At 34.8% G+C, this 26635-nt stretch overlaps 2 long non-coding RNA genes across 2 annotated transcripts in view; one reads left to right on the top strand and one right to left on the bottom strand.

Annotated features, from left to right (window-relative positions):
- Positions 1–12993: 12993 nt before the first annotated feature.
- LOC125648778 (uncharacterized) overlaps positions 12994–26635 on the bottom strand; it is a 23367-nt gene continuing 9725 nt past the window's right edge. Inside the window, exons 2-3 of the long non-coding RNA XR_007360434.2 lie at positions 25935–26018; positions 12994–13382 (exon numbers count right to left, since the gene is read on the bottom strand). This is a non-coding gene — a long non-coding RNA (uncharacterized LOC125648778). The remainder of the gene's footprint in view (positions 13383–25934; positions 26019–26635) is intronic.
- On the top strand, positions 14352–25768 carry LOC125648784 (uncharacterized). Its single transcript, XR_007360437.2, has 3 exons — positions 14352–14383; positions 14500–14532; positions 15206–25768. It is a non-coding gene; the product is annotated as an uncharacterized LOC125648784 (long non-coding RNA).

The raw sequence follows: 26635 nt of genomic DNA, 5'->3' as shown, positions 1-26635 counted from the left end.
TCTTTGTCAACTTGAGATAATTATCCTACGGCTCTTCAAAAATATAGTAGAATAAGGTAATGAATTCTAATACTAGTACGTAAGTATCAATCATTTAAGCTAAATACGCTGTTACTGTTGAATTTTGAACAATCTCTCTAATAATGCCAAACCCAGGTTTTCATTAAATATTCTGATTATACGGTAAATGATCATGAATAATAGTATTGGTGAACGTATGCATCCTTTCTTCATGCCAAACTTTGTTTCAAAGAGGAAAGGGGTGGTGTTTTCGAGGATGACGCTCTAACCTCGCGCAAAAGATTTTTGTGAGGAAGCTATCTTAGATACTATACTATAAGCTTTGGTGAGGAAGCTATCTTAGATGCTATACTATAAGCTTTTGTAAGGAAGCTATCTTAGATGCTATACTATAAGCTTTGTGAGGAAGCTGTCTTAGATGCTATACTATAAGCTTTAAGGAATATTTTCTATAAAAGGTCTCTGTGAACATTAATGAGATTTTTTTTTAAAACTCAAGAAACATGACATGTTTGATTTAATTATTTGTTCAAAGATGTTTCTCATGGCGAACATCTAACCTATCTATCCTGTAATCTATCCATTCTCTTCCTTTCCCGAGGACTGCCTCTCTTTCTCTCTTAGTTCATTGTTGTCTGCTTCATACGTCTTTGGCACAGAAGTTAGATTTATACCTCTCCAGTTGTCACTCATCTGTAGTTCACCCTTTTTTTGGTAGTTTTACTGTCATTCCTTGTTTCAGTCAGATGGTATGCTTCTTCTTCCCATACTTTTATGCTCCATATAAAAGATGGAGGATATCGGTTTGCATATGTCAGTCGGTAGGCATAACAAACATTGTCCGTTTCATAGCTTAAGAACCATCTGCTTGGCAAACATTAGGTAAGGGGTCAAACTATTCTGCACATCGGAAAATATTTTCCACTCGATATCTTCAGAACCATTCCCTTGATAAACATCAAACTTGGTACACTGATATCCTGTAAGGAGTAAATAAATCCTATCGATTCTGATGCTACACGTCAAAAATCAGGGGTCAAACTACTTCACATGTAAGAAAATATTGTCTGGTATCCTGAGAACCCTTTGCTTGACAAACATCAAACATAGTATATCAGTGCTGCCTAAGGAGTTTATGACCCCTATGCATTTGGAGGCCAAAAGGTCAGAGGTCAAAGTAGCCCGTTTATAGAAATGTTGTCTACTCAATATATTCAGAACTCTGTGTTTGATAGACAACAAACTTGATACACTTGTACCGCCCAAAGAATACGTGACCTTATCTATTAGGAGGTTAAAAGATCAAAGATAAGGGTCAAATTACTTCGGACATAAGAAAATATTGTCCGCTCAATATTTTGAGAAATCTTTGTTAAATAGACTTCCAGTTTATAGGACTTGTACTCCCTAGGTAGTATATGGCCCCTATTGATTTTGATCACAAGGTCCGAGATTGGAGGTCAGACTACTTCGGACATAAGAAATATTGTCCGCTCAGTATGTTGTGTATACTTCAAGCTTGTTACACTTATACCAGCTAGGCAGTAGATGACCCCTATTGATTTTGATCACAAGGTTCAAGATTGGAGGTCAGGCTACTTCGGACATAAAACAATATCGTCCGCTCAATGTCCTGTGATGCCTTTGATTGATAGTCGTAAATCTTGGTACACTGGCGTCCTCAATATTTTTCTTATCATCCTAGAAATTCTGAATCTAAAGTTGACCGCAAGGGGCATATGAAATGCTATAGATAGGTTTTGATGATATTTCAAGATCACATTTAAACACTTTATTTTGGAAAGGATTCAATACAAAGTATACCCCTCCCATTCCTGAAAGATTTATTTTCTCTTTGTACTATTTCGCATCTGTCCCAGCAATTTAGTACTCCTCTGGATTGTTTGTCCATCTTCCATTCTATTCAGTGTCCAGTGCCGTGAATAGCTATTCGTTCGACCTCCTGTGCTAATTTTCTACACAACTCGGCATGTCTGTTCTAACATTTCTCTTTAATTCCTTCTTTTTATGCCCCCGAGATTGAAGATCGGGGATCATATTGTTTTTGTCCTGTCTATCATTCTGTAATTCCGTAATTATGTCATTCTGTTTGAAACTTTAAGTTGCTAATAACTTTTGAACGGTAAGTGCTAGAGCTTTGATATTTCACATGAGTATTCCTTGTGACAAGACCTTTCCGTGGGTACTAAACCTTTTGACATTAACATTTGAACTACTTCTAAAAAAATTGTTGCCTTGACCTTGGAGTTTGACCTACTTTTTGAAAACTTTAACCTTGCTAATAACTTTCGAACAGTAAGTGCCCGGGCTTTGATATTTCACATAAGTATTCCTTGTGACAAGACCTTTCCGTGGGTACTAAACCTTTTGACATTGACATTTGAACTACTTCTAAAAAATTTGACATTGGTCATAACTTTTAAATGGTTTATATTAGAGCTTTCATATTGCACATGACCATTTCTTGTGACCAGTTCTTTCCACTGGTACCAAGATATTTGTCTTTGTGACCTTGGCCATCTTTGGAATTGGCCATTATCGGGGGCATTCGTGTTTCACAAACACATCTTGTCTACTTTTATTTAGTCTTAAGTTGTTACTGTAATCTTGGTAAATCTGTTCTGAATAGTTTTTTGCTTAATTAGAATTTTGTTCATCTGTTACTCTAGTATTCTGAGTTTAAGTAGTATGACAAATCCGCGTCAGGTAGTTAAAGCTTTTTGGCCTTTCTTAGCACTTTGACTTTACATAGGGTTATTCTCTATTCTATGTTTATCATTCTCTGATCGATCAATTGTTCCATTTCGACGAAGGTTCTATCATCTCGTCTCCATTCTTTTTTTCTAGAGGAACACCTGTTTTTTTCATGGCATGCTTTATGTTGAAGTTATCTGCTCCCACCTTTGAATTTTATATCACTCATTACGAGGACCATATCACATTGCTGTGGTTTGGAGAAGATGGCTTGTAACTGCTTAGAAAAATCGCTTTTAACACCTTCAGCGACGTCATTTGTTGGTGCATAGTTTTGGTTAATGGTAAGCTTGCAGTATATACTTTAACCTTGCTGTTAACAGACGATCACTTTCTCTGGCTTTCATTGAAGTAACCATTGTATATCATTTCTTCAATGATTACAACAGCTTCACCGTGGACGTGATCGGTGGGTTAACCTGGAAACAGTATGTTGGTATTCTTCACATATGTGTCCACCAATAGACCACTGATATGGTATTCTTGTTGTAGTTTTTGTAACTGATATCATATTCTATGATAGTTTTCTTTTCTTTTTTCTTCACAAATGGTTGTAGTTACCATGCTACCACGCAGTTATTGTGCTTATGAGTTACATCGTACTAAGATTTTCTGTCTGGGTTTCTTTCTGCTTCGACTTTACAGAGATAAGGCAATACTTGACATATAGATGTCGACTTTACAGAGATAAGGCAATACTTGACATATAGATGTCGACTTTACAGAGATAAGGCAATACTTGACATATAGATGTCGACTTTACAGAGATAAGGCAATACTTGACATAGATGTCGACTTTACAGAGATAAGGCAATACTTGACATTTAGATGTCGACTTTACAGAGATAAGGCAATACTTGACATATAGATGTCGACTTTACAGAGATAAGGCAATACTTGACATATAGATGTGGACTATGTTTTCAGACACCATGACGTGTCCAGTCATGTGTAGGCAATCTTCTACAAATCCCCATGACTCATTTTGGGGCCACGAAGAACTATAGAACCGACTTTCAATCTAAATGTCGACCATCACTTTCCTTTTCCTAGCAACCAGTGGTGCAGTCGAAAGCGAGAGTGACAAGCATAGACAACACGCACACTCTGAACATACACCTCGCAATCATTTAGTAGACATATGCTGTATACAAAAAGACGAAAATAATCTGGTGAGCGCGAATCAAAATATGTAATGCACACGTGTGTTCCTTTCCTCCAGTTGAACTCCACGTCTAGAAAATATTGTGACCTTTGACCATTTGACTTGAAATCAATGGGAATGCTCTGCAACTTTGTATGCCAATGAAGGTTTTTTATTAACAATTTGTGAGGTCTTTTGTTATTAGTTCGGAAACAATATTTTTCGTAGATGTCCAAGGATTTTGTAATGCTATAACCTCAACAAAATACCCAATTCATATATTTCCATTTACAGAAGCTATGTCAACGTAACTACATTCCAAAGAGACTAAAATATGGACAATCGACAAAAATTGGTCTCTACGAATTAAAATTATTCCACATTGCATGCATAATCAAAAGCCTCGTTACTTTGGACTTTTTGCCAATAAACGAATAAAGGCAATATGTTAGTAATGACCAACTTGCCTATGAAGTTTGATTATGGTTCTCCAGTTATTAGTTGGACAACAATTATATGTATTCCCAAAAGCAATATTCAATCTTTTGACATTGAAATTGATAGAGGTTGTATCTCTTACTCATCATCAACATGTGAATTAAACTTAAGGACTGTCAAATAAAGGATTCTCTATTAATTGGTCAAACAACAATGAAATGGTTTGTATTGCAGAATATATCGATACCCTCATCAAAATCACCAGATGTTTATACTATAGTTAGGACCTATTAATGAGGTATATTTATACTAGTTAGGACCTGTTGATGAGGTATATTTATATTAGTTAGGACCTGTTGATGAGGTATATTTATACTAGTTAGGGCCTATTGATGAGGTATATTTATACTAGTTAGGACCTTTTAATGAGGTATATTTATACTAGTTAGGACCTTTTAATGAGGTATATTTAAACTAGTTAGAACCTGTTGATGTTAGGACCTGTTGCTGAGGTATATTTATATTAGTTAGGACCTTTTAATGAGGTATATTTATACTAGTTAGGAACTGTTGATGAGGTATATCTATATTAGTTAGGACCTGTTGATGAGGTATATCTATATTAGTTAGGACCTATTGATGAGGTATATTTATATTAGTTAGGACCTGTTGATGAGGTATATCTATATTAGTTAGGACCTATTGATGAGGTATATTTATATTAGTTAGGACCTGATGATGAGGTATAATTATACTAGTTAGGACCTTTTAATGAGGTATATTTATACTAGTTAGGACCTATTGATGAGGTATATTTATATTAGTTAGGACCTGTTGATGAAGTATATTTATATTAGTTAGGGCCTGTTGATGAGGTATATTTATATTAGTTAGGACCTGATAATGAGGTATATTTATATTAGTTAGGACCTGTTGATGAGGTATATTTATACTAGTTGGGACCTGATGAAGTATTATTTGATGGTTCTTTTGTTATTGGTCAGATAAGCATTGCTGCGTGCACAGAAGGAAGTCTCGTGACATTGCCCTTTTGAACCGAAATCAATTTAGCTTTTTTTACTAGTTACTAGTACATTGTATGACCAGTCTACCAATGAAATTTAGTAATTTATCAGGGAAATGATTCTCTAGTCGGACAAGAATTGTTGCATACATGCTGTAGAAAATCGCATGACAATGACCTTTTAATCTGAATATCAATTTGACTGCTAAGTGAAGGATTCTCTAGTGGTTAATGTGATAGCCTAGAGGTTAAGGTGATATCTTAGTGGTTAAGGTGATAGCCTAGTGGTAAACGTGATAGCCTAGTGGTTAAGGTGATTGCCTAGTAGTTAAGGTGATAGCCTAGTAGTAAAGGTGATAGCCTAGTGGTTAAGGTGATAGCCTAGTGGTAAACGTGATAGCCTAGTGGTTAAGGTGATTGCCTAGTAGTTAAGGTGATAGCCTAGTAGTAAAGGTGATAGCCTAGTGGTTAAGGTGATAGCCTAGTGGTTAAGGTGATTGTATAGTGGTTAAGGTGATTGCCTAGTAGTTAAGGTAATTTCCTAGTAGTTAAGGTGATTGCCTAGTAATTAAGGTGATAACCTAGTGGTTAAGGTGATTGCCTAGTAGTTAAGGTGATTGCCTAGTAGTTAAGGTGATAGCCTAGTGGTTAAGGTGATTGCCTAGTGGTTAAGGTGATTGCCTAGTGGTTAAGGGGATAGCCTAGTGGTTGAAATGATTGCCTAGTAGTTGAGGTGATAGCCTAGTGGTTAAGGTGATTGCCTAGTGGTTAAGGTTATTGCTTAGGGATTTAAGGTGATTGCCTAGTGGTTAAGGTGATTGCCTAGTAGTTAAGGTGATAGCCTAGTAAAGGTTATTGCCTTGTGGTTAAGGTAATTGCTTAGTGATTAAGGTGATTGTCTAGTGGCCAAGGTGATTGCCTTGTGGTTAACGTGATTGCTTAGTGGTTAAGGTAATTGCCTAGTGGTTGAGGTGATTGCTTAGGGATTGAAGGTGATTGCCTAGTGGTCAAGGTGATTGCGATTGCCTAGTGAATAAGGTGATTGCCTAGTGGTTAAGGTGATTGCCTAGTAGTTAAGGTGATAGCATAGTGGTAAAAGTAATTTCCTAGTAGTTAAGGTGATTACCTAGTAGTAAAGGTGATAGCCTAGTGGTTAAAGTGATAGCATAGTGGTTAAGGGGATTGCCTAGTGGTTAAGGTTATTGTCTAGTGGTTAAGGTGATTGCCTAGTGATTAAGGTGATTGCCTTGCCACTGGGAGACCTGGGTTTGACTCGCTATCCCGGAGCTGCGCTCAACTTAAGACGTGCCTCTGTCAAAGTTTATGTTACTTGACCTAAAGCGGGTAACTTCATTAGATGAGTAAAAATTTGTCGAATAGGACGTAAAACAAAACACAAACAAGAACGAAATAGAATATATATTACATACTATGGTCGTTATAACGATCTAGTTCGTCAATATAACCTATCATTGGCTCAAATGCTGTCTGACGTGTTTCATACCGATTGTTAGGCCGTTCTTGGCACACCGATTTTGACTACGGATAACTCCGTTTACCTGATCAGGATATAGGGCTCACAGCGGGTATGAAAGGTCGACAGGGGATGCTTACTCCTCCTAGACACCTGATCCCACCTCTGGTGTGTCCAGGGGTCCGTGTTTGCCCAACTATATTTTTTGTATTGCTTTTAGGAGTTATCAGATTGATCACTGTTCGTTATCTTCACCTTTCATACGACGGATCGACAAATACAAAGCAACATGGTCCTACTTTGGGTGGGGACATGATAACAAACAAATGAAAGTACTGTTTGGTGTCGGCGTTTGTAGAGTATCTATGGGATCCGTAGAATTAAACTGATATGGGACTGAAACTAAGAAAAAATTGAACAATTCTTAAAATATAACTCCTCATAAACAAGTTTAAAAGACACAAATATTAAAGAATTGAGCGTTCAATGCAGAGCTAAATACACCTGATTAAGTCAATCTAAGTTTCATGAAAACAAAGTAAGTAGAGAAATCAGAGATTGTCACTGTTTCCGTGAAGTATATGTAAGTTATAACGAACGCAGCGAGTGGTCCTAATCCAACTTGTAACACGTGTATAAAAGAGAATTTTAAATATATTTATACACAAACATCTGGATGATCGAGACTATTTCCAGGGTAAAAAGAGCAATACATGCAGTAGTTGACGGTATTTTTCAACTACCTCAGTATAAACCAATTTATAATACCTATCGATAAAACTAACAAGAGGACCATGGGCCACATCGCTCACCTGAGTAGCAGTTCCTAGCAATAAACAAGCTTTCAGAGCAAAACTATCATTATGCAAGCAGCTTGGTTCAGAATTTTTTTCCCCAAAGGTAACGACTATTAATCATTAATCATTAAACTTGACTACAAATTCATCAATTATCATATGCCCTTGTAGACAGGTATGACCATTCATATTAACATCTCATCTAAAGATGATTTGTGTTAAGTTTGGTTCCCCATACATTCGCATGTAAAACTTTGATCCCCTATTGTGGCCCCACCATAACCCCAAATGTTCTGATTTCTCCACTTCGTCAGGAAGCTTTCATATCAATTTCAGCTTTTCCTGCTTGGCCCTTCATTTGAACAAACTTGAATCCCCTTCACCCAAGAATGTTTTGTGCCAAATTTGGTTGAAACTGGCCCAGTGGTTCTGGAGAAGAAAAAAATGTAACAAATTTACATCCACGCCGACGACAGACAACGGACAAATTTTGATCAGAAAAGCTCATTTGAGCCTTTGGTATGTCCCGGGTTTACGTTAACTGGTCTTGGGAGAAGCAATGTCACAATAGGGGACCAGTTAGAGAATAAGAGATGTGATTTAAACCGTCACCGACTCCGGCTTTTACACATGCTGTCTGGCGTGTTTCATACCGATTGTTAGGCCGTTCTTGGCACACTGATTTTGACTACGGATAACTCCGTTTACCTATCAGGATATAGGGCTCACGGCGGGTGTGACCGGTCGACAGGGGATGCTAACTCCTCCTATGCACCTGATCCCACCTCTGGTGTGTCCAGGGTTCCGTGTTTGCCCAACTATCTATTTTGTATTACTAATAGGAGTTGTGAGACTGATCGGTGTTCGTTATCTTCACCTTCCAAGTAAACAAGTAAAGTGATGTGTACGAGCAATGAAATAACGTACGTACTAGCAACAAAATAACGTGATATATCAAGAATACTTATCATTTACCTACTTTGTGTATTAGTCGAATTCGTGTGATAAAACTGCGTATGAGAAACTTGCTGAGCAGATTCACTTATGCAGTTATGAATATTTCTCCCACTCCCGCATGCAAACAAATTGTTTCGCGTCTTTTTATGTAAGAGAGTTCTCCAAAGGGAATTAACTCTGACATATGCTGAAACCAGCGTAATGGTAAGCATGCCCAACTCCAGTTTGAGGGAAGTAACTGCAAAAATGTAGGCCATTGCTTTAAGCATAGACGTAAAACATTTACGTATAGACGTAAAACATTTACGTCTATGCTTCAAGCAATATTAAAAACTATATACCATATTGTTTCATAATTCAATAATGAATATTGACTAAATGTATGGCAGCGATGTCAGTATACTTTTCTTTCAAACATTGCATGATTAGGCGAAATATAAGAAATGAGTCGTCTTTAGCCATCACTAATTTGTATACAAGAGTTGATTGGAGTTGCCCAAGTGACGCATAATTTTCGTTACTTCTTTTTCCGAAGAGTTCCAAAATTTTCTTGTTCCGATATCCCGTAACGTCAACAAACGAAATCATTTGAAGCTGTTAGTTTTAGGGTTGTTTGGGGCTTTAATGAATATTTCAAGGTATGTTTTGACACAAGTATAGTAGGACATTATGTTAGTATTTTTTTAATATGAAATTTATGAGACGGCGATATAAGAATATAGTTATATCAGGCCTCAACCGTGCGCAGTTTTTTGTGCACCGTAAATCGAAGGTTTTTATATGGGGTGGATCTGTAGCTCTCTGATCTGTTCCAATATTTTTTTTTTCAGAGAGCTACAATTCTACAGTTACGTAAACGTGTGTGGAATCACTAATACATGTTTCCTGTATCATTTCAATAATAAGCATGTAGATGCAAACAATGAAAACATGGTTATTACGAATAGTGATATTTTTTTCTTTTTTATTAAAAACACAATTTACCGTAAGAAATTGTTGTGATGTTCGTTACATAAACATCAAAACAAAATTGCTTGTTTTCGGAAGGTCAGTTGTTATGACGTTAGACTCAGAAAAAAAGTATAGGACCGTGCAGGGTGTTACAAGAATCTATCGGTATCTAGTTCTTTAAAAAGGAGGCTAACTCATTATATTCGCAGTGCTTCACGCCTGCATACTTTTTACGAGGCGCTATGACGCTCTTCATGATGTATGCTGGCGTGAAGCGTCGCAGTTCATATTCTCAAATATTTTATTTCTTTCTTTCATGATTGTGAACCATAGAGAAAAACCAGATGTTCTTATTATCTGTTTGAGACGTCCAGAAACATGGTACAAATTCTGCGACGTTCGGGTGTTTGTTGTTAACCTTCACCAGGTTCTGCGACGTTCGGGTGTTTGTTGCTAACCTTTCCCAGGTGTACAAATTCTGCGACGTTCGGGTGTTTGTTGCTAACCTTTCCCAGGTTTACAAATTCTGCGACGTTCGAGTGTTTGTTGTTAATCTTCTCCAGGTTTACAAATTCTGCGACGTTCGAGTGTTTGTTGTTAATCTTCTCCAGGTTTACAAATTCTGCGACGTTCGAGTGTTTGTTGTTAATCTTCACCAGGTTTACAAATTCTGCGACGTTCGAGTGTTTGTTGTTAATCTTCTCCAGGTTTACAAATTCTGCGACGTTCGAGTGTTTGTTGTTAATCTTCTCCAGGTTTACAAATTCTGCGACGTTCGGGTGTTTGTTGTTAACCTTCTCCAGGTTTACAAAGATGGGACGGGCTTTTGTTAGTCTGTCTTTTATCGTTCATGATGGGTTCTCTTATGAATTTTGCCGCCCAGAAAAAGAAAATTGTCTACATCATCTGTTCTTGTTGTTTACTGTGAAGTCTTCATTAGTTTTGTTTAGCTGACATTTATATGTGGCTTAGTTTGTTTATAACATCGGACTAAATCATCAGAGTTTCTTCTTTGTCTTAGAATACCCAGAGATATTACAACACAGTGACAACATCAGTGGTGAACAGCAAACCATTGATAACATCTTTATGAGAACCTACTGAATATATTTATGAGAAACTAATGAGAAAACTTTAAGAAACTTTTGAGAAATGATTGGCAGAAAATATTAAGAAATCTGAGAATACTAATGAAAAGTTTATGAAAATATTGACATGAACTTGGAGAATATTTAATGAGTACATTTTAAAACTTTTATGAGAAAGTATTGAGAGTCGTTTATATCATAAGAATATTCTGAGTTAAATAGACAATGAGTTAAGAACAATAGAATTGACATGAATACAATAATAGTGATGAAACGTGACTTATAGTGCAGAAAAAACTACTGAAGATCAAAATAATGGTCTCTTGCAATGTAAAGAATTGCCAAAATTTATCAGGATAATTGTTCTACTACTTGAAAAATGAAATAAATTTTTGGGTGCATGTCGACTGAGGGTGACATAGATAGACGAGGACTCCAATACGGAAGTTCCGAGTTCTCCAAAAGTTATTTCCCTTTGTCGAACTCTTCCGTAAATTATGACGTAAAATATGATGACAGTGGGTACATTTGCTAATTACTATCGTTGTATTATTTCTTAAAAGATGATATCCAGAGTTTCTGAGAACATCCTATCTCAGGGGAAAGGCAACTTTAGTGAGTTTATGAGTATTGGATAACAAAATGGTTCAAACAAATATTGTTAATTGCCATCTTTCTTTGATAAAAGCGTCACTCACGTAGAAGAGGAAACGAATAATGATTCAATAGCCATTTTGATGATCTTATTCAAACAAATTATGCTTGATATGGGCAGAATATGCATACCAGTGATTGATATAAACAAAAGTTACGCTTTTATTACATTAATCGTACGTAATCGTTTTGTACAATGCCAGTCTACGATATAATGTATACATTGTGTACCCACCATACGTCATAAAATGCAAAAGAGTTCGACAAAGGGAAATAACTTTTGGGTAACTCGGAACTTGCGTATTGGAGTCCAACATAAATACAGTTGTTGCAATGTCCCGACTTAATGTGCACGCATTATCATTTTTCACCCTGTTGTCCGTTAAAAGGAATATTTGATTTCAGGAATTTATTGAATATGCATTCATGACATCAATTAGTATAAATAGATGCACTCATGTTCTTAGGGTGTTATTGACCTAGTCATTCGGTAAAATATTGCAAAATTCATTATTTCTAATTCTATTTCTAAATTTTGTCTGATCTTATTTTCGTTACAAATCCTAGGAAGTATGCTAACCGCTTTCTAATACTTTCAGTACTTTGTTTGGAATGATTAATGCACGATGGGATTCATATGATTTGTTAACGAAGAGAAACACGCACAAAAATCATGCAAGCCACTTTTCCGTGTAGTATCGCAAGATAAAGTATCATTTAATCCGAAACAGAAAGTGTGTATCAATAGTCATATTAATACAAACTGATTGAAAAGATTGTTTTGCTTTGGGCCATTGGGGTACCCCATAGAGGAAATCTGAAGCATTTCAAATAATTGAATGAATATTGTAACATGAGACATGCCATAGCTATAGAAAACGCCAATGAATATTTATATTTTCAATGTTTCTGCCTTTTTGATATCTTTACAAATTGTAGGCTTAAATGATGGTCATTTCCTCATGAATGCACTGCGGGTGTGAACAATGCGCGTATGAATCTTAATAAATGTAGTAGGTCTCTTCACGGTTGGGAATTCCGACAGACATGAAAGCAGAATCACAAGGACTTGCTCCCGTAAAAAAATTGTAAACAATACTAATTTTTAAAATATAGGTATTGTTTGCGATTGTCTTAAACGGGAACAAAGCTCTGTGGTAGAATGAAAATATTTAAAAAATATTTTTAAAAAAATGCATGAGGGTGTAAACTGCAACGCTTCACACCGGCGTGACACCGTAATGATATTTACACGGTGACGCGTGGAAGCAACCTTTTCACTTGACATTCAAACCTATATTCATCAAAGAAAACGAATAAGCACAAATTCATTTACAAAATATAATTGCAAAAAGAGCAGGGATGATATATAATGATGCAAATCATCTCTTCTTTCCATTCTTTTAACAAATAAAATAGACATTTATTCCTTATATATGTATGTAAAATGACCTTGTTATTTTTAATGTTCAACATATAATAATGCCACACAATTCTATTTTCAAAAATGCAGAAAATCAGTGGTGGATTAAGGGGGGCAGGGGGCGCCCTCCCCCCTAAAATTTTCAAATTTAAGGTAAATCGTGGTCTCTTGTTTAGAAAAAATGGAAACGATAAAAGAAACAATAATTTCTTCCACGCTTGGAGAAATAAATGACAAAATCTTTTGATTTACTGAATGACTTTTATTGGGAGAACTTACATTTTTTCCAAAAACCCTTGAATTTTGCGTCATTTTATTAATTTCACTTTATTAAAAATGACAGGAAATAGTAAAAATGACTATATAGGAGACGTATTATAATCCCTATATAAATTCTGTAAAATCCAGGAGCTTCCGGGGGTATCACCCCTGGCCCCCACCAGGGCTTTGCCCTGGACCCACTACTCAGGGGCCTAAAGGCGGCCCCAGACACCCCCCTGCCTCTCCTGGATGATCCGCCCATGAAAATATTTCCAAACTTCCTGGAGGTCATACCTCGACTGGTCTCCTCGAACTGTAGTATGGAGGTTTTTATTGTACTGAATGAAGTAGAGCTAGCTGGATATTCAACACTAGCTGAAATAATAATATATAAATATAATTTTTAATTAGATACCTCCCACTCGATGCGAACAGAAGATGCTGAGAAAACGTCCGTAAAATATAAATTAACTGCTTAAAAAAAAAAAAAAAATTCTGATGCAAGCTTACTTCCGATTTATGTGTCATATTGTATTTTTAAAAAATTTTATTTGGTGATGTAAATACAAAAGTTACAAAACATTAGCCTACATGTATGTGGAAACCCAATAAATTAAAAAATTACGATATGATATGTCCATGGTTTTCAGGGGCCAAATGTTTAAGTAACTTTTGTAAACATGTATATTCAATGTTCTAGAAGCTGTACACAAGTTAAAATATACTCACAATTTCGATTTCTCGTATCTTTGATCGTCATATATATTTAGATCGAAACAGACCGATTAAATTTAACCTTCACTTTCCTGATTATTCTCTTTTTAAACGCATATCTAGCAGATATAAAAGTTTATCTTTCTTTTCAGAGAGAGACAGAGAGATCTAAGATAAATGAGAGTGAGGTACTTTTGAATCATGAATGATAACTTGAGTGGACAAAGTTGAAAACTCGTGCAGAAAGCATGCTTAGAGTAGTTTTCAAAAATATAAGGATTTATAAAATCCATATCCTGCTCAGCCACCTGTTCGCATTGTTAGATCTAGTAAATATCATGTTAATCTACATATTCTAAAAATAGCTTTGATTTTTTTATTTTTACTACTGCTAATACACAACATGTGTATTGTTGCATGTTGTGACCTAATTTTAACGCACTGCAGACAGAGGCTTGACAGCCGTCTTAACAATGCGCAGACAGACGAGTGCGCACGAAGCCACACGTTATGGCGCTACCGTGAGACCATGTCTGCAAATATACGGCAATTGTTTGGAATGATAATGCACTTCAATATAGGACCTGTTATATATGCATCTTCTCCATGACATAGGAAGGTTTATATCTTCCCCGACATGCTTTTTTGTTTTGGCCTGTTTGGTAGGTAACACTTTTTTCAATGACTTCCGGTCAATTCCAGACTGACTTCCTGTAGATTTTCATATAAAGTCTAAAGAAGTATATGTTGAATAAAATCCCATTTCTTCTCATTTCAGCTCTCTTATTATATAATACAGTCGTAGCTAACGGTAAGTGGCGATTTCCTGTACTATTTGTTTAACCACTCTTAAGTAAAGTTCAAAAGTTTGTTTATAATCTCTATATCGAGACGGTAAACAAATCCCCAGACAGTGTTGAGGTTTGTCTGTCTCACTTACTCAATGTCAACCAGAGAAAAAAGTGCAGCGCATTTGTTAGAGACGGTAAAGTAAGTTTAACTAAACTTTAGAATGACTTCAACAAATGTTTCGCATAAGCAAGGTGTTTGGAATGCGTGTTTCATGATGGGTCATCGTGACATGGTCGTCTGCAATAGCCAGACTTCAAAACATAGATTAAAGTATCCTGCTATATTTTAGGCGTCTCATGTATTAATATATTATGACGTTTCGAAATGAATTATTTGTGTGAATATGCATTTATTCTAATATGTTGCAAAATAATTGATTGTATGCTTTATTTCAGTATTTCATGGTATGATTGCAATATTTCATTACAGTTTGATATAACGTACAGTAGGTACAAATTTGGATTAGACTGGCAGTTAAAAATTCACCCCATTCAAATTTTAGCATAATCACTTCTTTAGTATGACCAAAAAGTATCATTACTAAGAATACTATCCCAAAGTTAGATTAAAGGATAGTAAAAATAAGAAGCCTATATTTTTTTGTAATTCAAAACTAAAGATGAATTTTCCAGTGAAGACCAACCTGACACGTGATCATATGAAAAATCCAACGAGAGACCGGGTGCACTTGATGAATATGGTCAGTTCAGAGAATGATAAAGAAAACAAAAGTATTTATAATGTTGATGATGCAGATGAGAAGAAAATGGTCATATTCAGTCACCACTTGCACTGTCAAAGACAGATGCTAGAATCCAAATCGGACTATGCCTGGGTCATAGCTTTACTGGAATATATCCATCTTTCTTTCCCACCGAAGACAGGAAATTAAAGTTGGCTTAAATCAATAGATATATCAATTAGTTTTTTGTTTTTTTTAAATTATTATTATGAGTGTTTTCCCAATTTCAACCAAATATCACTGTTTTCCTCAATGTGAATGATCATTGCCCTTGAAATCAAATGTTAAATAAATCCCTTGATTTATGTCAATTATTAATTTAGTTAAAAGTAATGAAAGCAAGGATTAATTAATTCAACAGTGGACAATATTTAGAAGAAGTGAAATTTTGATACAAGACATATCTTTAGAGCATTTTCAAGTGAATGGTAAATCACCATTCAGTTTTGTGAAAAATGTGGCCTTTTTCACATTGGGAATCAGACTTGCTATTGTACCCAGTTTTAGAGGATTGAGAATCCTTATTCGATTCGAACTGGGTATAGCACTAGCTTTAGTAGCAAACACTACTGACATTCATTTTTTACCACAGATATTGGGTAGAACTCTCATCCATTTTTTACCTCAGAAACAGGGTGTAACTATTATTGATTTTGTTCCACAGAAACTAGGTATATCTCTCATTGATTTTGTCCAACAGAAACTGGGTATAACTCTCATCCATTTGTTATCATTCACATAAACTGGGTATAACTCTCATCCATTTGTTATCATTCACATAAACTGGGTATAACTTGCATTGATTTTGTATGACAGAAACTGGGTATAACTTGCATTCATTTTTCACTATAGAAACTTGGTATACGTCTCATCTATATTGTATTACAGAATTAAACTGGGTATAAGCACTAGCCTTATTACCTTGCATCATGGCTAGTGAATAATCTAAAACTGATTACAGAGTGAACATTGTGAAGTGACTCAAATCATTAACACATGCTGATAAAAATGATCATCTAACCTTGCAGGTTTTAATCTTGCAGTAAAGATCTGTTTTATTTTATAAATTGAACATTTCATTATTCACACAAACTTGCAACTCAGTATGTTTCATATTATCTATGAAGAAGACCAGTAATCACCAAATGGCAATAATTATATATATTATGTGTGTGTGTGTGTCTAAATTTGATATATCTCAAAATTTTCAGTAATGTATTCACCTTGTCTTTAATCTATGGATATGCATGTCTATATAGTACATCATGTTTTTAGAAAAATATGAAATAAAGCTTCTTAAAGTCTGAAAATGTTAATTCTGTTGGTAATATCTTGTCCTTTTAATTATTACCGGTAAGATGTTCTTATATGCATATATGCATAGAGTTTGCGATGTGATGTCACAAACCTACGCATATAAATACATGTTTACATTATGATAAAAGTGTGTACCCATTATTCATCTGATGTATAGACCAGACTGTGTGCGTCTGACTCCAAGGTATGGCTTTTTAAGGAGATACTGTGTTGCAGATGCTGTCAGAGACACTAATGTGTGCTTTAGACATGGATGAGCTAGCAATTCAATTTTGACTGTGAATTGTATTCAGTTGGGAATGTTATATGAAAAAGGACATAACAGTGCACATGTTTCTATTCTTGTATCAAATTTTATTTTTGCATGTTTGTTACTGATGCTAAATAAAAGCAACCTGAAAATGCAGATCAGTCTTTAGATAAACTATCCATTAACCAATGATTTAATGAAAATATATCAATATATTAGCAATTTCAAAATACAGTTTTCGAACCAAAAATGGACTCTAAGGCTATACCATTGGTATGTAATTCAGTACATGTAGTTCAGGACAAAGTGGCTAGATGGATGTCAATGTCATGTTAGTATGGTAGTGTCAATTGAAGAAAGTATAGAGGCATGAATTGTTATAATAGCATTTTGTGTCCCAATTACTAGTATTATGTAATAAGCACAAGGACATGTTGCATATTTTATGCCTTTACTGAAGTTGAGGATGGACATTCAACTCTTCAGTGTCATATATTTATTTTGAAACCTTAAGAATTTATTAGATGCATAACAGGAGTGGTGTTTTATATTTGGGCACATTTCATTTCTGAAAATGTTGATAAAGTATTTAGTTTTCATTTTGTTTTCTTTCATCTCTAAATTTTGTATCCATCATATCCAACAGTGAAGAAAAGTACATTTACAGCCATGCTTAATTTCATGAGACAGTTTGCAATCATTGAAATTTAGTTCTCTTGAATAAACTCTTAAATATAGAAAACTTAAGCAATGAATAAATACATCATTGTATCCTTGTGAAAATAAGGTCTCGTAAAATAAAAGTGATCAACAGTATTGTCTTTTGGTAGCCCGCTGGGACAATTTTCTGGAGAGCGATTGCCATGACCCTGGTGTCTGAGTTGGACTGTCACTCTTCAACGTGGGTTATATCTTTTGAACCAAGGGGGATAGGGTTTGGATATTTCACATAAAGATGTCTCATAAAGAGACTTCTCTTTTGGTGTTAAGACTAATGACCTTGGGCTTTGACCTACTTTTCAAAAACTTTAACCTGGGCTATATCTTTTAAACTAGGGAGGGAGGGGGTTGACTTTGATATTTTACATATTGATGCCGCATGAAGAAACCCTTGTTTTGGTACCAAGACGTTTGACCTAATGACCTTGGTCTTGATTTTTGACCTACTTTTCAAAAACTTTAATAACCTGGGGTAATCTTTTAAAGCAAGTGGGATTGGGCTTTGATATTTCAAATATAGATGTTTCATTACAGGACATTTCTTTTAGTTCCAGAACTATTAACCTAGGATTTTTACCTAGTTTTCATAAAATTGTTACCTACTTTTCATAAAACTGTTACTAACTTTTCATAAAACTTTACCTGGTCTATGTCTTAGAACCAGAGGGGATAGGGATTGATATTTTACATAAAGATGCCTCATGAAGAGATCCTCCTTTTCTTTTCAAGACTTTTAGACCTAGTGACCTTTACTGTGGACTTTAACCTACTTTTCAAAAATTTAAACCTTTCCTATATCTTTTGAACCAAGGGAGATAGGGATTTTGATATTTCATATTTAGATGCCTCATGGCTAGACCTTTCATATGGTATCAAAACTGACCTTGGACTTTGACCCACTTTTCAAAAACTTAAACCTTTTTTGAATTAAAGGGGATAGGTTCTTAGATTCATGCTTGTTGGCAAGCTATATTGTCTTCTGACATTAACTCTTGTTTTTTCTGGTATGGCCTTGTATTGAAACATAAATAAGATATAATTGTAATGGAGTGTGATGGTTAAAAATCACACAAAAGCCTACTTCCACCTTCCTGTTGGGGAGAAGTAATTGGCATGTAGTTGTGGAATAAGTTTATAATATTAACAGATCTTGACAATATTGTAACTCTAGGAAATAAAGTTTAAATCTCTTTGAAAATGAAAAAAACCTAAAAAAGTATGGAAATGAAGTGAGTCCATTCTTGTTAATCTGTCACCTTTTACTATTAGGAAAATATGGTGGTACCTGTATAATGAATTTGGTGATGAATTGAATATCTTTTCCACAGTTTTAATGTAAAAATGCGTAATGGCCAACAATAAAGATTGTGACACTCTGCAACTGTCATGTGTAAACAACTGTCATGTGTAAACAACTGTCATGTGTAAACAACTGTCATGTGTAAACAACTGTCATGTGTAAACAACTGTGTTAAGGAAATTAATACTTGCTGTTAATCCATTCTCACATGTTCCCTGTACTGGGTTTAAATCAATCTCTGTTGGCAGTAGAAAGAAATCTAACATCCAAAGTTGGATAATTTGGAAAAATTGATAAATCCTAATTTTGTTCTCAAAGAGCATTTTGTTTAAGTTAAAATATTCTTGTTGATATCAATAGGAATACATGTTTGATTTAATAAAAAAAAAATGAAATGTCACAAAGCTTTTCAAGAAGCAAAATATGTGTTTACTAAATTTTCCAAATTTCCGACTTCAGACTTTTTTGAATTCGTCTCCTATTTAAATGAAACTAACCATGTTGAATTGAAATGCATTTCACTATCTCAGAGATTTCTTAAATAAAGCACAAATCTATGTGTCATTTCTGAGTCAACTCGCATAGCGAGCTTCTCCTTGGCATCAGGCTGGTCCTGCGGATTGTCGACTTAACTACCACCCTCATACACAACTGAATATAGTTTGACTGCCAGTGTATGATAATTGTTTTGTTAAATGAAATCATTGCATTGCACATAAAATTCTTAATAATGCCAACATTAGCATTGTTTGTGAAAGAATGTGAAAATATTTTGGAGTTGGGCACGATAGCAGGTATGAATCTGAATACAGAACTTGGGAGAAGATTAGACTGAGGATATTAAAGCAGACACTGTATGTCATCGAGTTTAAAATTCGTTAATAAAGTTTTGTATGATATATTCAATCTTTAGCCAAACATTATAATGGTCTTTCAAAATATTGATAATATTAATTACGCATGATTATAAGGAAGGGTGTTAGGAGAATAAGGACTTTGTATGACTTGATATATTGCATTTAACCTTCTGTTAAAATAAATGATGTGGCGATTAGCGAACTAATATTCTAACAGAATTGTGATGAAAATATATCTGAAATGAATTAACGAATTCTATATTCGCTTTGTGTAAATGCATAAAGAACGAACAAGTTAACATTTATATACTTCGCGTGGTACAATTGCACAGGAATGCTTATTTACAAAGACGAGAGAAGGGGCAGTCTAAACCTATGCTCAGGGTTTACAGAGGAGGGATCTTCATTGTGCCAGTTCTGTGGTCTCATCCAAAGGACCATCCCATTTAGTTGCCACTTACAACAAGCAAGGGGTGCTAAGGATCTTATTCTAACCTGGATCTGATGTGTAGGTTGCCATGGATAGTGACCTTTGATCTTGAACTTTGACCTACAAATAACTTTTGTGTCTTATGATTTAACGTTTTATGGGTAGATGTGATGTGTTCCTAATTTCCGACCTTGAAATTCCACAGATATCTAGTTAAGCATAATACTCATATGGATGTAGATTTTGTTTCTACCAGATTTTGTTTTTAAAGATTCAGAATTAAAGCTCATAAGATGATACTGAACATTCCTTCCCTCTTTGTAAATAGTGAATGAGTAGACTCTGAGGGCCTTCAGACCTTTGATTATTACTCTGTATTTGCATTTGTGAACCTATTTTCATTTATTTACCTAGGATCTATCAGTCAAAATTGTCCTTGATTGATCATAATTTTCCAGTCGAATGATAGTTTAAAAGAAACAAAAAAAACCAAAAACTTTAAATACTTGACAAGTACCAATATGTTATGACATAAGTCAGAGATTTTGAAAGAAAATTCCTCGAGTTAGAGAATTATATTTAAAAAGAATATTAAAAGGTTTGTGCAAATGTCATGAAGGGTTATGCCCCTTTTCCAAGGGGAGATAATTGAGAAAAGGCAAGAGTAGAGTTGGGGTCATTTAAAAACGTAAACATGATTTAGATGCTAAGTTATAAAATATCAGATAAACAGAGTTATCATGATGTTTTGAGTCAGGTCCTGCATTAAACATTTGATTAATTGACTTTGATAAATTTATTTGAATGTGTAGTTATAGACCTAATATGTTACAATTGATTAATTCTCTAAAATTAGAAATTTTGGATGAAAGACTATTTCAGCTAGCATTCTTTGAAAGTAGACACTTTAAGACCATTAATAAGGATACACAACAAAGAATTATGAACACAGTGTATTTGTAAGTTATTTAAAAATTCCTAACACCAGTTTTTAAAAAGGTTTGATGCATTAGACTTCAGATAACATCATTAGGATGAATATAACTTTAAATTTAAAACATCTTTGGCACTTCATTCACTGTCTGGGTCTGCAGATGCAGAACTAGGTCAATTCACCTGTGTCATATCAATCAAGTATGTTAAATTAGGTCATAGGTCAGATGTGCTGTAGACATTTATACAGATTAAATCATCTTGAAAGGTTTATTATATATATATGTGATGCAATTATCTTTAGGCTATTGCCTCTGCTGATCACTCTTCAAGCTCAGACATATGAAAACCTCTGGGACAGAAAATGGGCTGAATGGTTGTGCATGATGCTAAACCCCTGTAGAAACGGGTACCTGGTTGTCATTACTGAATTGGTCGTCACTGTGAATGCATAATGTATATATGAGTACAAAGTCCTGCGTGCTATGACAAGATTGTTAGGTGTGGGAGTACTGTGTATAATGTGGTACAAGTTCCCTCATCTGGATTGGTGTGTATGTACATGTATTTAAATTGTATTTATTTGTTAACCTTAAAAATATGCATTTTCCAGTAATACAAAACTTGCATTTTAATTATCTGTTTGTGAAAATGAGGTGTAAGAATTCCAGCTAATGTATTATTCTGGACATAATGCCCTCACATTGCACATGCAGATTTCCTTCTACAGATATTTATCATGTAAAGAAGTAGTCTGCTGAAAAGTATTTGCATTTGTCTTTTTTCAGACTTGCATACGTATGAAGTACTTTATGAACCTTGGGATCTGATGAGTCATACATTTATGTATATTTATAAATTATATATGAATGGTGATGTCAAACAAATGAATGAGAGACATTGAGATTAAACGAATGAATGAGAGACATTGAGATTAAACAAATGAATCTAATGTTTCAAAATATTTTAAAGTTTGAATGTGCGAGTTATAGAGTGTGTTATACCATACACTGCAGTGAGACATACAGTATGTTTCATAACATGGCAAGTTTAGAAATGATATGTTATAGAACAAAAGCCAGTGTGAAAATTTGAAAAACCAGTGAATGACTCTCAATTTTAGGTCAAGTGACCCATTGATATCCGTTTTTGTGTGTCATCTCAGTCATGCGTAAACTCAATCTGATTAAAATTAGATCCTTTGATCCGCTCACGTGTATCGCTACACAAGGATCTAACAAAACCGCATACCGAGGTCAAATATGCATATTCATTGATACGTTCATCCAATCAGAAAACTCTTAATATTTCCATTTGGTAAATGAAAAGTTCGGATACACAAGAAATATGGCGACTGAATATTGGCGCACGTTATGAGTTTTGAATGATTGAAGATTCAATCTTTAAATAAGGAACAGAAAGATGTGTTAATAGCTGTGCTGAATAATGAAGACTGTTTGATAGTTTTTCCTACCCTTTGCGCGTTGTGCTAAATTAATCACCTGTCGAATCACACCAACCTTTTCCTCTGTAACTTAAATTTTAATTCATATAACTTCTTGATTTTGGAGTTCCCTTCACTGTCGGTTAGGGGCTGTGTATCATTTGGAAAAATTTCGATACGATACGTATTACAATACAGAGAGACGATATGCGATACGTATTGACGATACAATATAAGTACATTTACACTTAATTTTGAGGATTAAAATGATTAGATAATGACAAAAATAAAGCTTCGCCTATTCTTTTTGTTTCATTTGCATATAGTGTTAGCTTGAATTAATCTATCATAAAAGACAATTGTGCAAGAAATTATTATCTATTTGCTTTTATCAATATTGTTAACATATTTTTCTCTTCATGAAAACAAGGGCATCCACATTCTCTGGCTTTAAACAAATCCTAATTGCTGATACAATATCTCCCGCTCTAAGTCTAAGACAGCAGAGGAAATTATTTTCAGGATGAATATTCACAAATGAATTTATTTCATTTATTTGTTCATATATTTCTTCGTACAAAAATTGCGACTGCAGATCACGTTCGACTCTGATCACTAGATACATCATTCATCGATAGATTTCTCGCCATTTTCTTGACAGTTAGCTTTATGATGGCATCGCATCGTGTTGTTAAATTACTTGTACCACCAGAACTTACGACCTCTGTTCCACAAACGTTACACTTTGGGTTTTTTTCAAGATACAAATATGTAATATTTTCATAATATTGAAAACTGAGACCACGGTATCATCACTATGCGCACACTTTCGACACATGTTTGTGTTGTATGCAGTCATGGAGCAAATGTCATTAAGATAGTTCGTATATTTTCAATTTATTTGTTAACTCGTTCATGAAATCTCGCTGTAAGATACGTTAATAACCACTCTTGATATATTAAACGATACGGGACTCGCTGTATCGGTTATTGTATCGCTAAAAAATATTGATGTATATCGATAATTGATATATTGATCCAGCCCTACTGTCGGTCTCTTATACAACAAATGAAAATCCACACCAACAACAAATATTTGTCAAACTATACACTTTTTGAGGTGTCCTCGGCGTGTCTGGCACGTTGCTATTACCGGAATACATCGGCAGCTATTAGTAAGATTTCAATGTTTCAAATGACCTGCGTTTACACCGTCGATTTAAAAACCATTGCACTGATTGGTTAGACTAAAAGGTCACTAGATTTGACCTATGCGGTTTTGTTAGATCCTTGTGTAGCGATATTTGTGAGCGGATCAAAGGATCTAATTTTAATTAGATTAATTGGCGTAAACATTTCACTTTTTCAATTTCTTCTCCAGAACTTTTGGACCAATTTTAACCAAACTTGTCGCAAAGCATTCTAGGATAAAGGGGATTCAAGTTGTTCAAATGAAGGTTCATGCCTCTTCTAAGGGGAGATAATTAAGAAAAGGCCAGATTAGGGTGGGGTCATTGAACAATCTTCTCAAGAACCATTGGGCCAGAAAAGATGAATTTTAAACTTATGTGAAAGCTTCGATCGTGACAGAGCACTGTATAGATTCATTTTAAGTTTGTTAAAATCTAAGAGAGAGAGAGAGAAGGGGTCTCTCTCTCTGAAATTTATCAGCATAGAGGTTTTGATGATGAAAAATTCCTTCAGACTGACGTGACAAGACGGCACAATATGTCTTAATATTTGAACTTGTAAAATTGTTAAACTGACTCATATGTAAGAAACATGTAAATTTTAAAGATATTTGGCCACAATAGGGGTAGAAAGATTGACAGGAATCTTGTAAGAAAATTGTTAAATCTTCCTAAGAACCAATCCATTTACAGTACTAAGCCTAGTGGTTAGGGCATTTACTTTCCAACCAGAGGTCTGAGGGTTGATCCCAGCACTGTGTCGAACCTAAGATATTTAACATAAATAGAAGTAGTGACTTTTCCTTCACCAAGCACCCAAAATTAAAAGTGAAAATCATAGGTCTTTTGGATAGGACCTTAAAATCTGAGGATTTTGAAAATTTTGAATTTATGCACAAAACTGTGGGTAAACTGTGAGAAAAATAATCCTTCATTATCTAATTGTGTGGGATAGGGAAATTCCACCTCTGGAACAAGATTCACTGTCTAGTACTCGACAAAGCCTCGTCCTAGACTGTGAATCTTGTGCCCCTCAGTGGAATTTCCTTTTCCCACACTTGTACTAACTACTGATGAAGGATTCTATTATTATCTCTAGCATGGCAAAGCTTACATGTCTTTGAAACATATATTTCTTCCTACTTACAATGATAGGATGTGACCATCTGGGATTATATTCAAATTTTGGGAGCTTTTGAAGTGTGGAGGAAGAAATGTAATGAGGTAGTGCTGTGGGTTATTTGTTGTGTGTGATTTTTTAAATTGATTTATAAATAACATTCACATATCACTGGGTATTTTACAGACCTGTTTTCAGTAAACAGTCATGAATTATCCAAGTTCCATTAGTTAAAATGAATGTGTCTTAAGAATATTGTTATTACATTTACTATATTTTACATTCAAACAAAAATAGTGTATGATAATCAGTGCCTCTAGTTATTGAACTTTACAGCATTATTACAATATATTTTTAATATGCCCAAATATTATTACATTGGTCATAAATGATTGCATTCAAATTTACCTAAACATGCATAAAATTCCTCAGGTTTGCAATTTATTTTTATGGAAAAAAAACCCAAATACAAACACATGTTTAAAGTGTTAAGAATGACCAGCTGAGTCTAGGTCAAAAGTTGAGACACACTCTTAAACATGACTCTAAAGAATAAAAAAAAAATGTCTGACCACATATTTCCTGATCAAGTTAGACCCAGTTTTAGGGTTGCTGAGTAGTTTATAGTGACATTTGGAAAATGAATGTGCATTCTAACATGGCTAAGTATGTGGTACCTGTGAAGATGCCCTGCTGAATGGCTATCGAGATACCAGGAAATAAATATGCCTGTGGCCACTACCCAATACTTAGCAATTATTTCCAGACAAATAGATGTATTGAGAAACTAATGAATTGCTATATGATAACGGACTCGTATGTTACCTGATGAGAATAAAGGTCTTCATAGAAATGAAAATTAAAGTAAATAGTCAAGAAATAAAGTTTATTTAGAAAATTTGTGAAAAATCTGAAGAAGATATTTTGAAAATACAACGTATGTTATGTAGAGAAGGAAGTAAAGCATGCATGTGAGGACCTTCCTTATTGATGAGCAATATTGCTGACAGACTTATCATCCAAGTGGGATATTAGTTAGACAGTGACAGACGGTGTACCTGACTGGTCGATGGCTATCTTGTTACAGTCGTCTGACAGCTTATGCTAATCGGCAGACGGCTGATTTGGATCCTGTGTCCAATCTGATGGAAGAAAATTAGTCTTTAAAGTATTTATTGAATACTGAAAAAAAGAATTTGTCAATTAATGAGAAACAGTGTGGAGAGAGGAAAAGGAGAGGTCGAGTAAACATGCAATCTAATGATTTCAATGAAAAAATTGTGTACAGTTTCAACTTGCAAAGAAAAAGTCATTATATGATGTATGTTTATGTGTTTTAGGTGAGATGGTAGCAGACTGATTGCATGGTCTGGCAGTGACCTTGAGGTCTTCTCTTTGTTGACCGATCAGATTTGAGTAGATCAAAGTGCATGGAGATATGACCATTTTGAGTGATTGTTAAGTGCAGTGTATGGGTCATTTTGGGGTCACATTTAAGATTCCAACCTTGCAAAGTGGTCATTTTTTGTGTAAATGCTCCTTAAATACCAAACAGGTGAGGTTAGTTTTGAGTGCTTTTCACTCAAAGCAGTAATATTCTATGTAAACTGGGTCAGTGGAATGAATTGGATAGAGATCTGGAATATTTGTAGTCTGGGCAGTCTTTTGAAATGCCTGTCTGATTGCAGGAGACCAAGTGTACAGTGGATGAATGAGTCATTAAAACAATTATCCTGTGTCGAAGGATTCCTTTTGTTCA

The sequence above is a fragment of the Ostrea edulis genome, chromosome 1, assembly GCF_947568905.1.
Source record: "Ostrea edulis chromosome 1, xbOstEdul1.1, whole genome shotgun sequence".
In the NCBI taxonomy this organism is placed as follows: domain Eukaryota; kingdom Metazoa; phylum Mollusca; class Bivalvia; order Ostreida; family Ostreidae; genus Ostrea; species Ostrea edulis.
The sequence above is the reverse complement of the archived record's forward strand: the minus strand, read 5'-3'. Positions and strand labels throughout refer to the sequence as shown.